Source organism: Schistocerca gregaria, chromosome 2, assembly GCF_023897955.1.
Source record: "Schistocerca gregaria isolate iqSchGreg1 chromosome 2, iqSchGreg1.2, whole genome shotgun sequence".
NCBI lineage: Eukaryota > Metazoa > Arthropoda > Insecta > Orthoptera > Acrididae > Schistocerca > Schistocerca gregaria.
In genome coordinates, this window is record NC_064921.1 from 224104423 (window position 1) to 224120311 (window position 15889).

General features: G+C 45.2%; 1 protein-coding gene across 5 annotated transcripts in view; it reads right to left on the minus strand.

Moving 5' to 3' along the window:
* The window catches only part of LOC126336732 (glutathione S-transferase 1-1-like), a 59823-nt gene extending 44547 nt beyond the window's left edge, over nt 1-15276 (minus strand). The window contains exon 1 of one of the 5 annotated variants that reach the window (XM_050000725.1): nt 15171-15276. The gene's annotated coding sequence lies outside the window, so the exon portion shown is untranslated. Of the gene's footprint in view, nt 1-14303 lie in introns of all 5 variants that reach the window. The other 4 variants (XM_050000728.1, XM_050000726.1, XM_050000727.1 and 1 more) reach the window with 4 other exon arrangements.
* Nucleotides 15277-15889: the final 613 nt, after the last annotated feature.

The window sequence follows — 15889 nt, forward strand, 5'->3', positions numbered from 1 at the left end:
TACCCGACAGCTTTGATCCAAAACTTTCAGTATTTCATGTGAGAGTGGTGCTAGTTGGGTTTCACATGATCAGTGTTTTCAGAGTCCATGCTAACTGGCATGGAGGATGTTACTCCATTCAAGATACTTCATGTTTGATCTCAGAATATGTTCTAAGATCCTACAACAAATCAGTGTCACGGACATTGGATGGTAGTTTTGTGGATCACTTCTACTACCCTCTTTGGAGACAGCTGTGACCTGTAGTTTCTTCCAACTACTGAGCACGGTTTTCTGTTTGAGCGATCTACAATATAACAGTTAGAAGAAGGACTAGTTCAGCCATAAATTTAGTACAGAATCTGCTAGGATTTCCTTTGGGCCCTGGGGCATTTTTCAGTTTAAACTGTTTCAGCAGTTTCTCAACACCACTGACACTAATACTTATTTCACTCATATTTTCTGTGGTACAAACATTAAATTGGGGAAATTCTCCTGGATTTTTCTTTGTAAAGGAACATTTGAAAACACAGTTAATCATTTCAGCCTTTGCTTTGCTACCCTTAATTTCATTTCCCGCCTCTTTCGTTAGGGACTGGACACTAACTTTTGTGCCTTCACATACAATCAGAATTTCTCTGGGTTTCATGAAGGAACACTTGACAATATTCTGCTATGGTAGTTATTGAAGGCTTCACACACTGCCCTCTTGACAGCCAGGCACACTTCATGCAGCATCTCTCTATACATAATTAAAGTCTCCACCAAAGATTACTTAAGTACACACGAACTGAGGTTTTCTCATCAGGAGATGAGTCTGGTGGGCGATAGATGGATACATTGCTTTTCTTGAAATACTGGTATATCAATGATTGGCTCACGAGAAATGATTCAAATAATTTTCTCTTTCCACGTCACACATTCGCCGCCTGGGTGAAGGCATACTGACATTCAATTTGCTTACTGATGTATGTTCGGCAGCAGTGACACCGTGACAACTTCTCTGCAGTTTAATTACCTCAAGAGCCAGATTCCATGTTTTGTCCAAATTAAAACCAATATCTCTAGTTATTAAATTATTAGCTAATCTAATCTCTACAGCTTCCTTTAAGAGAGAATCCCAAAAGGAAGAGGTGGATATTACAATCTTCACGTCATTGTAATTCATGGAATGCCCTGTATCAATACAATGTTCGGCAACGGCTGACTTGGTTGGTTGGTTGGGTGTGGGATTGAAGGGACCAGACTGCTAAGGTCATCGGTCCCTTATTCCACGATAAAATCACACGAAATAAAAATTGTCAGTCGTTAAAAACGGAGAACTGAGACAAGGGACGACACAATACAAGAAAGACAGACAAAGACCAGACAAACGGAACTAAAATCACACCGAGTGTGAAGGTGGTTGGCCGACCATGAAAATAAGGAAAAGCCAACCACCAAATGACATTAAAACCCACAGTTTAAAACCACAGGCCAAAGGCCCAAGTCAATACAGGAAATAAAAGGACAAACACTCAAATCATACGATAAAAACCCCCTGCCCGAATAAAACTCAACACGAGGTCCGCCATAGCAACGTCATCACATAAAAGGACAGGGAGGGTATCAGGCAGCGCAAACGTCTGCCTGAGTCCTGTTAAAAGCGGGCAGTCCACCAAAATGTGGACCACCGTCAGAGCTGCCCCGCAGCGACATAGCGGTGGGTCCTCCCGGCGCAACAAATGGCCGTGCGTCAGCCACGTGTGGCCAACGCGCAGCCGGCAGAGGACGACAGAGTCCTTCCGAAAGGCCCGCATGGAGGAGCACCACACACCGGTCGTCTCCTTCACCACCCGAAGTTTGTTGGGTGTGGGCAGGGTGCGCCACTCGTCACCCCAGGCACCAAGCACTTTCTGGCCGAGTTCCAGAGCCGGTGAACTCACTGCCTGTTTAGCCACCGTGTCAACCCGCTCATTGCCCGGGATGCCGACATGACCTGGGGTCCAAACAAAGACCAAGGAGCGGCCGCAACGGGCAAGAGCATGGAGCGACTCGTGGATGGCCATCACCAGACGGGAACGAGGAAAGCACTGGTCAAGAGCTCGTAAACCACTCAGGGAGTCACTACAGATGACAAAGGACTCACCTGAGCGGGAGCGGATATACTCTAAGGCGCGATAGATGGCAACCAACTCGGCAGTGTATACACTGTTCCCGGGTGCCAGCGACCGTTGCTCACAATGATCCTCTAGGGTAAGAGCGTAACCAGTGCGAGCAGAGACCATCGAACCGTCGGTATAGGCCACGGCAGATCCGGGAAACTCGGCAAGGAGAGAAACAAAGCAGCGGCGGAGGGCCGGAGGAGGGACCGAGTCTTTCGGACCCTGTGCCAAATCCAGCCGAATGCATGGTCGGCGCACACACCAAGGGGGCAGACGCAGATTGGCCCGGAAAAAAGGCGGGAGAGGAAAAAACTCAATCCCACACAGTAGAGCCCGGATGCAAACCGCGATCGTACACCCTGACCGGAGCCGCCTGTCTGGAAGATGGACGATTGAGTGCGGGAACAGGAGACGGTAGTTGGGATGCCTTGGAAAGCTACAAACGTGGGCAGCATAAGCGGCCAGAAGTCGGTCGCGCCGGATCCGCAATGGAGGAACACCAGCCTCCACAAGTAAGCTGTCAACAGGGCTTGTCCGAAATGCTCCTGTGGCGAGGCGGATCCCGCAGTGATGGATGGGATCCAGCAATTGCAACGCTGATGGCGATGCCGAACCATAAGCCACACACCCATAATCAAGGCGGGACTGGATCAGCGCTTGATACAGCCGGAGAAGGGTGGACCGATCGGCACCCCATCCGGTGTGGCTAAGGCAACGGAGAGCGTTTAAATGCCGCCAGCATGTTTGTTTAAGCTGCCTAATATGAGGCAGCCAAGTCAACCGGGCATCAAATACCAGTCCCAAGAACCGATGCATCTCTACCACAGCAAGAGGTTCACCGTCAAGGTAAAGGCGTGGCTCAGGGTGAACCGTGCGACGCCGGCAGAAATGCATAACGCAGGTCTTAGCGGCCGAAAACTGGAAGCCGTGCGCTACAGCCCATGACTGCGCCTTGCGGATAGCGCCTGCAGCTGGCGCTCAGTAACTGCAATGCCAGCGGAGCTGTAGTAGAGGCAGAAGTCGTCTGCATACAACGAAGCTGCGACGGACGATCCCACTGCCTCAGCAAGCCCATTGATCGCAATTAAAAACAGGGAGACACTGAGGACAGACCCCTGTGGGACCCCGTTCTCCTGGACCCGGGAGGAACTATGGGACGCAGCAACTTGCACGCGGAAGGAACGAAACGACAGAAAATTCTGAATAAAAATCGGGAGCGGGCCCCTAAGACACCACCCATGAAGTGTGGCCAGGATGTGATATCGGCAAGTCGTATCGTACGCCTTCCGCATGTCGAAGAAGACGGCAACCAGATGTTGGCGGCGTGCAAAGGCTGTACGGACGGCAGACTCTAGGGAGACCAGATTATCGACGGCAGAGCGGCCTTTACGGAACCCACCCTGAGACGGAGCCAGAAGGCCTCGAGACTCGAGGAGCCAACTCAACCTCAGGCTCACCATACGTTCTAGCAACTTGCAAAGAACGTTGGTGAGGCTTATGGGGCAGTAGCTGTCCACCTCCAGCGGGTTCTTGCCAGGTTTCAACACGGGGAGGACGATGCTTTCTCGCCATTGAGACGGGAACACACCCTCAACCCAGATGCGGTTGAAAACATCTAGGAGGCGTCGCTGGCAATTCACAGAGAGGTGTTTCAGCATCTGGCTGTGGATGTGGTCTGGCCCAGGAGCCGTATCAGGGCAAGCAGATAGTGCACTCTGGAATTCCCAGTCGCTGAAAGGAGCATTGTACGACTCCGCGTGGCGCGTGTGAAAGGAAAGCCTCCAACTTTCCAACCGCTCTTTCCGGGAGCGGAAGGCCAGTGGGTAATTCGTAGATGCGGAACACTGAGCAAAATGCACTGCTAACCGGTCCGCAATCGTGTCGGAGTCAGTACACACCACTCCATTCAGCGAAAGCCCAGGGACAGAGACAGGTGGCCGATAGCCATGGAGTCGCCTAATCTTAGCCCAAACCTGCGATGCAGAGGTACGGATGCCAATGTTGGAAACATACCGTTCCCAGCACTCCTGCTTCCGTTGGCGAATAAGGCGTCGGGCACGGGCACGGAGCTGTTTAAAAACGATGAGGTTCTCCAAGGACGGGTGCCGCTTATGGCGTTGAAGAGCCCGCCGGCGATCTCTAATCACCTCTGCGATCTCGGGCGCCCACCAAGGCACAGTCCTCCGCCAAGAGGACCCGGATGAACAGGGAATCGCAGATGCCGCCGCAGAAACTATGCTGGTGGTGACCGACTGAACCACCGCATCAATGGTGTCAGGTGAAGGAGGTGCGATAGTGACGAGAGAGGAGAACAAGCCCCAATCAGCCTTATTCAGAGCCTATCTGAAGGGGCGTTCAGAAGAGTGACGCTGTGAGAGTGACAGAAAGATGGGGAAATGGTCACTACCACATAAGTCGTCATGGACACTCCAGTGGATGGATGGTGGAAGTCCGGGGCTGCAGATAGAAAGGTCGATGGCCGAAAATGTGCCATGGACTACGCTGAAATGTGTCGGCTCTCCCGTGTTTAAGAGGCAGAGGTCAAGCTGCGAGAGAAGAGTCTCGACATCTCTACCCCGGCCAGTAATCACGGCGCTACCCCACAGGGGATTATGGGCGTTAAAGTCGCCCAGTAACACAAAAGGAGGAGGCAGTTGTGCTATCAATGCAGCCAACACATGACGCGAGACATCACCATCTGGCAGAAGATACAAACTGCAGACAGTAATAGGCTGAGGCGTCCACATCCTTACAGCAACAGCCTCTAAAGGTGTGTGAAGAGGTACACATTCGCTGTAGACAGAGTTAAGTATGTAGACGCAGACTCCACCAGATACCTTCTCATAAGCTGCCCGGTTCTTGTAATAACCCCGATACCCACGTAGGGCAGGGGTCCGCATTGCCGGAAACCAAGTTTCCTGTAGGGCAATGCAGAGGAAAGGGTGACTGCTGATGAGTTGGCGAAGCTCAGCAAGGTGGTGGAAAAAAGCGCTGCAGTTCCACTGGAGTATCGCTTTGTCCATGTCCGAAAAAGGCGTGAAGGGGCCGAGGAGGCAGATCACGCCACTGGGTCACCTGCTGCCACCGATGGAGGACCAGTACAATCTGCTTCCATGGTGTCTGAGGGTCCGGCGAGATCCAGGTCCTCAGCGGACGCCCGGATCTCCACCTTATCCTCGGACGCAGAGCCTGTAGGGAGCAGTGGGGTGGATGCCACCGCGTGGTCCTTGGCCTTAGAGGTCTTCTTCTTCGTCTTGTCTCTCTGGTCCTTGGGTTTCATTGGCTGGGAGGGCTCCAGCGAGTCAGTCTCCGGGACGGAGGAGGAGCGGGAAGCCCTGCGATCAGCCGTTGGTCTGCTTTTCTTCCATTGGCTGACGTCACCCTTCCCAGAGGCAGAAACCTGGGAAGGAAGGGACCCAAGGGACCCTTTCCGTGCTATTCGAGCCGGGGAAGTTTGAGGCTTCCCCAGCTTAGAAGTGGGGACTGATGTCCCCGATGGTTGGGGGGGGGGGGGGAGGGGGGTTGCTGCTCCTGAGGCAGGTAGTGCAGGAGCAGCAGGGAGTGAAGTGCCCCCCACCATCAAGGGCGCAGGTGTAGCATTCCGGCTCTGAGAGGTGGCAGTCTGAGGGAGAGCTAATGGGGCCATAACAGTAGTAGCCGCGGCGTAAGAGGCAGTCATTCGAACAGGATGAAGGCGTTCGAACTTCTGCCTGGCCTCAGTGTATGTCAGGCGGTCCAGGGTCTTATACTCCATGATTTTGCGCTCTTTCTGGAAGATCCTGCAGTCCGGCGAGCAAGGCGAGTGGTGCTCTCCGCAGTTTACACAGATGGGAGGCGGAGCACATGGAGTATTGGGATGTGATGGGCGTCCACAATCTCGACATGTGAGGCTGGAAGTACAGCGGGAAGACATATGCCCGAACTTCCAGCACTTAAAGCATCGGGGGAGGGATATAGGGCTTGACGTCACAACGATAGACCATCACCTTGACCTTCTCAGGTAAAGTATCACCCTCGAAGGCCAAGATGAAGGCACCGGTGGCAACCTGCTTATCCCTTGGACCACGATGTACGCGCCGGACGAAGTGAACACCTCACCGCTCTAAATTGGCGCGAAGCTTGTCATCGGACTGCAATAGAAGGTCCCGATGGAATATTATGCCCTGGACCATATTAAGACTCTTATGGGGCGTGATTGTAACCGGAACATCCCCCAGCTTGTTACAATCGAGTATCCGGCGGGACTGGGCGGAGGACGCCGATTTGATCAAAACCGAGCCCGAGCGCATTTTGGACAAGCCCTCCACCTCCCCGAACTTGTCCTCTAAGTGCTCGACGAAGAACTGAGGCTTCATGGATGTAAAGGATTCACCATCAGCTCTCGTACACACCAGGTAGCGGGGTGAGTATGGTTCGCTGGCATCCTTAGTCTTTCGTTCCTCCCATGGCGTAGCCAGGGAGGGGAACGATTTGGGGTCATATGTAGTTGCGTTGTATTGAGCCCTGGAACGCTTAGAGACTGCTGGCGGCTGGCCGCCAGCAAGAGATGATGTACCACGCTTCATTGCGGGTCATCCGCCCTGATGCCACCTACTCCGACCAAGGGCCCTCCCCACGGGCGCCACCCAGCCTCAGCAACGACCACCTGGCAGGATGGCCATTGCCGGGAGTCCCAATGCCCCAAGGAGATAGGCATCTACTCCTTGGCATACGTGGGGAGTTAACGGCGCTGGCATCAGCAGAGCGATCCCTGTGTAGTCAGGGGGCTACAACCAACAGGGTACATGGCGGCCCCACCTCAACGGACTGGCTACCATGCTGGATTTCAGGTGATATAGTCCAATATCGTCATTGGCGCATAAAGCGACACAGCATAGCAGACTGCAATAAACTGCACCCAAGAACAAATCCACGCCCAAGAGATGGTAGGTGAGCGGGACTGCTAAGCGATGACGACAAACCTGGCTAGAGATGGTAATGCATGATGGACACATCGCTCCTTGTAAGGCGCCCTTCCCCAATCGGCTCGCTCTTCGGAAAATTTAGAAGGATGGAGGTCAAACCCGTTAGGGGACCATCTAACAAGGCCAAAACGTTTGAGACTCCTTTTAGTCGCCTCTTACGACAGGCAGGAATACCGTGGGCCTATTCTTACCCCCGAACCCACAGGGGGGAGACCATAGGTGTCTGTAAGGCTTTAGTGCATAGGGCGCACTGTATATCCAATAAAGAGAATTTGCAAGAAGAGCTCACACACCTCAAGAGGGTTTTTAAAGCAAATGGATATTCTCCGCAGCAAATTCGTAGATCAATGGAAAACTTGGAATGAAGGCATATGATGGGAAAGAAGTATTAATTCCTTCAGATCAAATGAGTTTTTGCCATTTGTGGGTGCTGTTTCCTTGAAGATATACCATATTCTTGAGAAACACTGTGTTAAGGTGATCTTCCGGCCATCCACGAAGGTTGCAGCTTTACTCAACTCTATAAAGGACAATTTACTGCTTCGTAAAGCGGGTGTGTATGAAATTTCTTGCGGAAATTGTAAGAAGTCGTACATAGGTCAAACAACTTGCACCATTCAAGAAGAGAGAGGTGTGGAGCATCGAAGATACACACACTCATGAGAGAGAGACAAGTCAGCTGTTGCCGAACATTGTATTGATACAGGGTATTCCCTGAATTACAGTGATGTGAAGATTTTAACATCCACCTCTTCCTTTTGGGATTCTGTCTTCAAGGAAGCTATAGTGATTAGATTAGCTAATAATTTAATAAATAGAGATAATGGTTTTAATTTGGACAAAGCATGGAATCCGGCTCTTGAGGTAATTAACCTGCAGAGAAGTTGTCATGGTGTCACCGCCTCCAAACACACATCGATAAGCGAATCGAACATCAGTACGCCTTCGCCACATGCGGCGCATGTGTAAGCACATTTCCTTGCCGATGACCAGCGTCTGTGTCCCACATGCACAATACCACTGCGGTGGAGCATATAAGGCCGTGCTTCTACATCTACATCCATACTTCGCAAGCCACCTGACGGTGTGTGGCGGAGGGTACCCTGAGTACCTCTATCGGTTCTCCCTTCTACTCAGAGCATCTTATTGTCAGTCTTTTGACTGACTCTGAGGATGGCTGGATGATATGTGGCCGAAATATCAGTGTAGGAAGTTTTATTTGCGCAGCTGTATTCCCAAAATTTAACGGACTATTCATTACGCCGTGAGAAGTTGAAAATGCACATAAAATGAAGTATGTCTACAGTTTCTGACACAAAACCCAACAGCAAAATTTTATTGCCCCAAGGTGTTCAAACATTCATGGAAATCAACTGTTTTACATTCTTAGGACTGACAGTAGATGAAAAGCTAACTTGGAAGGAAGTATCTCATACCAGATACTGTCTGAATGCTGCCGTCTCCACTGTAAAAATGATCCCAATGCTCCAAAGGCTTGTTTATTTTGCTTAGTTTAATTCTATTTTCAAACCCATCACTATCCGTGCAACCCTTCACTGAATATATCTAATATTTCCAGTTAGTCCTATTTGATATAGAACTCATACACTTGCACATATCCTAAGATGAGAAGCACGAAAGTACTGTAAGAAGTCTCCTCTGTAGACTGAATATATTTCCCATGTGCCTTGTCAATGGACCGGTCTGTCAGCTGCTTTACCTATGACTGAGCATATGGGATCATTTCAATTTCACACAAACTGTACAACCCAGGCATTTGTTTGAGTTGGCTGATTCCAAATGTGATGCATTATTATTGTATTCATTACATACTACATTTCTGCAGTTTGTAAAGCACACAAATTTAAATTTCTGTGCTTGTAAGGCAAGTTGCCAATATTTGCACCATGCTGAAATGTTACCTAGATTTGAGTGGATATTTGTGTAGGTTTTTTTTCTCTCTTCATATTGTGTTGTTGTTGTTGTGGTCTTCAGTCCAGAGACTGGCTTGATGTAGCTCTCCATGCCACCCTATTCTGTGCAAAGTTCTTCATCTCCCAGTACCTACTGCAACCTACACCCTTCTGAATCTGTTTAGTGTATTCATCTCTTGGTCTCCTATGATTTTTACCCTCCGCACTGCCCTCCAATACTAAACTGGTGATCCCTTGATGCCTCAGAATATGCCCTACCAATCGATCCCTTCTTCTTGTCAAGTTTGCTACAAATTTCTCTTCTCTCCAATTCTATTCAATACCTCCTCATTAGTTGTGTGTTCTACCCATCTAATCTTAAGCATTCCTCTGTAGCACCACATTTCAAAAGCTTCTATTCTCTTTTTGTCTGAACTATTTATCGTCCACGTTTCACTTCCATACATGGCTACACTCCATACAAATACTTTCAGAAATGACTTCCTGACACTTAAATCTATACTCGATGTTAGCAAATTTCTCTTCTTCAGAAACGCTTTCCTTGCCATTGCCAGTCTACATTATATATCCTCTCTACTTTGACATCATCAGTTATTTTGCTCCCCAAATAGCAAAAATCATTTCCTACTTCAAGTGTTTCATTTTCTAATCTACGATACTACACTATAAACAATTGCATCAACAGCAAAAAATTCTGAGGTTACTATTAATATTGTCTGTCAACTATTATTACACAACATGAAGAGTGAAGGTATCAACACACTTCCCTAGGGAACATATTAAGTTACTTCTACTTCTATCAACAACTCTTCGTCCACAAAAACATGCTGTATTTTTCATACCATGAAATCCTCAATCCAGTTACTTTTTAAAAAAAATTAAATGGTAGTACTTTCACCAATCAACATTGATATGGTACAGATTTAAATGCTTTTCAGAATTTGATAAATACATACTTCATGCACTTAGTTATCTTAACTCATGGCTTTCAGTATTTTAACATTAGAAAAAGCACAAGTTGGGTTTTGCATGATCGATTTTTTGGAATCTGTACAAGATGGCAAGGAGTTTATTCTGTCTGATATATTTCATTATGCTCAAGCTCAGAATATGTTCTAGGCTACAACATCAGAGCGCCATAGTTCAGCCAGATGGTCCACTGTAATTTGAACAAAGTTACAAGAGTCCCCCCCCCCCCCCCCCACTCATGCTGATGCATCAATGAAGAAGAGAACTCATCATTTAATGCCAAAACCCAATATCAAAGCTTAAGTTAATTGCTAACTCCTCATGCTCCACAGATCAAATGCTGCAAGTTAAGTAATAATGCTCAATACTTTTCTATGACATGACATACTATACGTCATGGCATAATTAACAAATGCAAAGCAGTACGTCATGTTGTTTATGACATTACTTCGCCATTTTTCCATGGCTATGTTTCCTGGATAACCATACATTTGGACCAACATGCACAGTGTGCATTAATCAGGTGTACAATAATCAAAAGAAAGTAATAGGTCAACCAATTAATGATAGCATATCACTGAATGATTTCATTGTAAATGCTGGGACACTCAGTTCATTCCCTCTTCGGTGATGAACTATCCAGTATTACTCAGCAAAAGTGGGCAATAATAACACTGTGTGAAATATGTACCACATTATCTTAATGAGATTTCTTCAAATGATTTGTAACTATCACACTTACTTGTCTGGTATTTAATAGTATTTGCAACTAATCGTTGAAATTAATTTTGCATAAACTATTATTTATATAGCTACAACACATTTTACATTTGGTAAAGGATTTCACATTGTATCGTTACAGATATACTGTCTCCAACCATGAACACTGTGAGGTAGGATTATTGTTTTCCCTTTGAAGTTAATTAATTCAGGACGTATCAGGCTGTGGTAGCAACAATCATTACCAAAGTACAAGAACCCAAAGAAATTCTGCTCATATGTGAAAGTGGTTAGTGGCACCAAAGTCAATGTACACAGACCCTAGCAAATGACACAGGAAGTGAAATTGAGGGTAGCAAAGTAAATGCTGAAATGATAAACTCCATTTTCACATGTTCCTTTAGAAAGGAAAACCCATGATATTTGGAAAAAGGCACAGGTCACACCCATCTAAGAGTAGCAGAAGTAATCCACAAAATTATTGTCCAGTATCCTTAACATCAATTTGTTGTAGAATCTTAGAACATATTCTGAGTTCAAACATAATAAGTTATCTTGAACAGAATGACCTCTTCGACGACAGTCAGTATGGATTCTGAGAACACTGATAATGTGAAACCCAATTAACACTACTCTCACTGACAGCTTTGGGTCAAGACAGACAGACAGACAGACAGACAGACAGACAGGTGCAGTATTTACTGATTTCTGAAAAGCATTTGACTCAGTAGCACATCTACACTTATTGTCAAATGTTCAATCATATGGGGTCTCAAGTGGAATTTCTGACCGGACTGAGTATGTTGTCTTACGATCAATCTTTCCTTCTCATCCCGTCTGGTAAGTCTCCCTTGACCCAGGGTTCTCAGTGACTTTTCTGAACTGGACCCCTTTCCCTAAACCTCTCCTGTCCTTTTTCTTCACCTATCGTCCTTTTCCTTCAACTTTCTTCTCCCACAAGAAGGAGCCACTGGCTCTGATAGCTTGTAAAAGTTAAATCTGTGTGTGTGTGTTTATCTATCCATTTACATTACAATATATCATCTTGGATGGGAGTAGTCGTCATATGAAGTACCTTCACATGTGCCCCAGGGAAGTGATTTGAAACCCTTGCTGTTCATGCTGTATGAAATGGAATGATCGCATCGGCTCAGTTGTGTGTAAAGCAGGTGGCAGACATCGGTTTATTGGTAAAATACTGGGGAAGTACTTACAAATCACTCACGTGACCCATTCTACAATATTGCTATGTGTGGGACCTGCACCAAATAGGACTAACCGGGGATACTGAACATATACAGAGAAGGCCAACACATGGTCTCAGGCTTATCTGACCCATGGGAGAGAGGCACAGAGAGATTTGAAGTGGCAGACTCTTAAAACAAACTATCCTGTGAAAGCTTACTAACAAAGTTTCAGGACACTAGGAATATACTACAAACCCCTACATATTACGCACATAGGAATCATGACATAAGTTTCGAATAATTACAGCACACACAGAGGCATTCAAATAATCATTTTTCCCATGTCCCATACATGAATGAAATGGGAAAAAACCTTAATGACTGGGTCAATGTGTCATACACTCTGTCATGCACTTCACAGTTGTTTGTGGAGTGTAGATGTAAATTAGGAGAGGTAATATCATTAGGCCTACCATGCAAAAATACATGGGTCAGAGCTGAAACTTAATAACCAACAAAATAATCAGCTTTGTAAATCAATTGTTCCAGATTCTAAGACAGTGATTCGTTTTCACTAAATTTTTGTGTAAGTCAAAAGTTATTAATTAATTAAGATATGATTTCAACACACAACCCACTCTTATGTGTTTTAATATTTCAAAATTCTGTTCTGATAGTACTGAACCCTCAAATTTTCTGAACCCAGTGATGTTTAGACCTCTCACACTGATTTTTAAAGGACTATTCAAAGCTTAAACTTCTGTTAAATAAACTATAAATAGTGGCTCTCTTAGAATCTGGGGATGTTCTGTTGAACACAAAAATACGGTACCGTTACAAAATCAAATAGTAGTGCCCCATGTTTCTGTAAAACACCAGTATTCAAACAACATGGTGCATGATGTAATTGATGCTAAAAATCCAGCCAAACTACTTTCATATGTTCTCCCTTCTGTATCATAAATTAACAAAGCATTCTCTTGTAATATGCTAAAAATCATGAAGTGATGCATTACTGTCCAAATGATGAGACTGTAAATAGCCAGATACAAGGTAGGAGAAGGACTTGGACCATGACTTCATATGAGAATAGACCGTGTTAACTGTAGTGACGAAAATCTTTATGGACATCGCAAAGTGTACCATGCACTATCAGAATTGTTGAGAAATATGTTGATGTTATGAGAATGGTGGGCGAGCAGTTTAAGTACGGACCTTCAACTGTGCACTTACATGTAGCCAAGCTATGAACGGCTATTATGGGGTATATATTTTGAGACTGATGAGTGATCAGTATCTGGCATCATCAATATTATATATGCTGTGTGAGTAGGCCTAAACTGTCCAGAAATTGTGATGAATTGTGTCTGTTTTTTTAATTAACATGCCTAAGGTTTCGTATACTAATGCACTTCCACTACTGAGATTTTAGATTCACAGTTCTCGGTGACAAATTTAAAACAATAAAGCTTGACACTACGAGATCTCATGCTGATTGGTATCTCTGTTGCTCATTGATTCATTTCACAGTCCCAAACATTCTCATTGATTGTTTCTGGGGGAAAAAACTCTACTTCTTAGCAGCACACACAGTTGCATGATTTCTAATCTCTGACACTTACAAAAAATTAGAGCTGGTTGGAGCCAACAAAACTACTGAGGTATTTATTAAGTTAGTAATAAATTTATTGCCAGCTCCAAAAAATGGAAAAGACTCATTAGAATCATTTTATTCATGGTAAGTGAATGTGCTGTTGCAGCAACGTCTCACTTGCATTATAAAGCTGTACCGCCAATCCACCACCTCTGGCATAACTGAAATGTCTTATCAGCGCAATTTGTTATGGATTGTGTTCATTACATCTTCAGGACTACATACATTACTGATCAGACATTTGGCAAAACAAACAACATATTCTGCACACAAGCAGGCAGGCACTTGGTCCCCAAGTGTATAAACAGTATTGTGTCAACGATGGTACTGACTGATGTGCCAGTATTCAGTTAGGAACATAAGAAACCAGTACCAATATACACGTGTTAAGATTACATGGCATATTTGAAAACAGGACAAACACAACAGTATATATGAAGATAGACTGAACACATTCCAAAAATTGTCAGATTAATACACACATTTCACCTGCTGTGTCAATGGTGGGCTAAAATCTATTCCACCTCATTAAAATTCTCCGACTTAAAAATTCTGACTCAACTACATGCAAGGTCAATGAAGATTTATGACAAGCCTCCATGGATAAGAGTGTTTATCTACATGCTACACCTTTATGAACACACTGCATGCCACCATACGCTGGTCAAATCTCTGACAGCTCTATAAAAGTGTATCAATGCAAACTAACTACAAATCTATTTTAACAAGTAATATCAACTATTGAAACTTACCCGCCCCAGTAGCTTTGATATCTGTGATAAATGCATCTGCTAAGATGTACTTTTATAGTTGCAATGCTGTCTCAGTGTCCATATGCAGAACTTCTAAGCAGAGCTTTTACAGAAAAAACATGACAGAGCAGACCTAGTACCGGTACCATATATCATAATAGTTAAGTCAAAACCTCTAATAAGGCTATGACAACTTATTTCATGAGTGCCGAAAGGCGAAATATCCTCTTCAACGCTATTCCTGTTACAGTATGTTCTGTTCTAACAGGATGCTAAATGTTGTTTTCATGTCTTTGCTAATTACATAAATGCAATACTTGTCCCAAATAACCATCCATCATATGTTACTGCAATCGTATGAAAAACGCAGTTTGTGATACAGGTTATTACGATCGAACGACTGCAAATATAACGTGGAAAAGAAGTTACGCTGCATACTACAGTGCACTGACAGTTCGTGCAATTCAAATTCAGTTAACGTTAATTATTGCTATTTATATTACTTAACCCGAAATCGTTTGGAAAAAATCACCTGTCCGTGGTTAACTCGACTTCAGGAGCTAAGAAACGCCCATTCCCACGTGTATTAACAACACCGATACCATATATGATTGCTGTATATCATTCCATCACTGTCACGCAACAGTAATGTTCATGTTAATGTGTCAGATGAAGAAGTGAAACAACAAACATTACCGATACCGGTTCGGTCCACAGAACAGTTACTACGTTATTTTCATTTATAGGCTACATCACAAAATGAAGTAAAATTTGCACTAAACGATAATGGGTTCTATAAAGTTGAACACATCTGATGTTCTCACACTTTCAACAACACATTTATAACGATATTGAAATACCGCCTACCGTATTCCCGCGTGTTCTGTTCTGTGATTTAACCTTCGCAGTCACTTGTTAACTAGCGGCAACAAGCAGCCGAGCAGCGTCCTGTGTGACGCAAGCTATAGTGGGGGAAAAGCCCAAGGCTGACGGGTGGGGGGAGTACTGAAGTGATTATTTAGTCTGGCTCAAGGGCCTCGGGCAAATCTTTCAATTGGACCTCGCTGTCCTCTGTTCCAGGGGGCCTCCTAGGCTTGTTCTGTGCTCCCAGGGCCAGACAATTTTTAAAGAAATCCCAAACAAGGCATAAATATGTTCAACAAATAGGAGACAGTTTGGAGTTCAAGGCTCCATATGTATGCAAAATACATCCTAAATAAATGTCGGGAAAGAGTGCAGAGGATGAATCAAAAGATATTCAACAGTAGCTGGAAAAAGATGGGCTGGATATTACGCTGTGCTGTGCTCAAAGCTATGGTAATGCTGCCTCGGTCTCAATTGAGCATGGAGCAGCACAACTAAAAACTGAAGAAGTTAATTAAAATATATGGTCAGTTCCTGTGCTAATCATTCCTTAAATCTTTATACAGTTCGTGCACTCTCGCGTATTCCCTCTTACAGTGCCGGATTAACCACGTAGCAGGAGTTACCAAATGCTACGGGGCCCTGTGAGGTTTTTTTCGTTTTTGACAGTCACTTCAAGTATAGCATTTATTTGTTGCAAGTAGACTAGTGAAAAAGGTGAA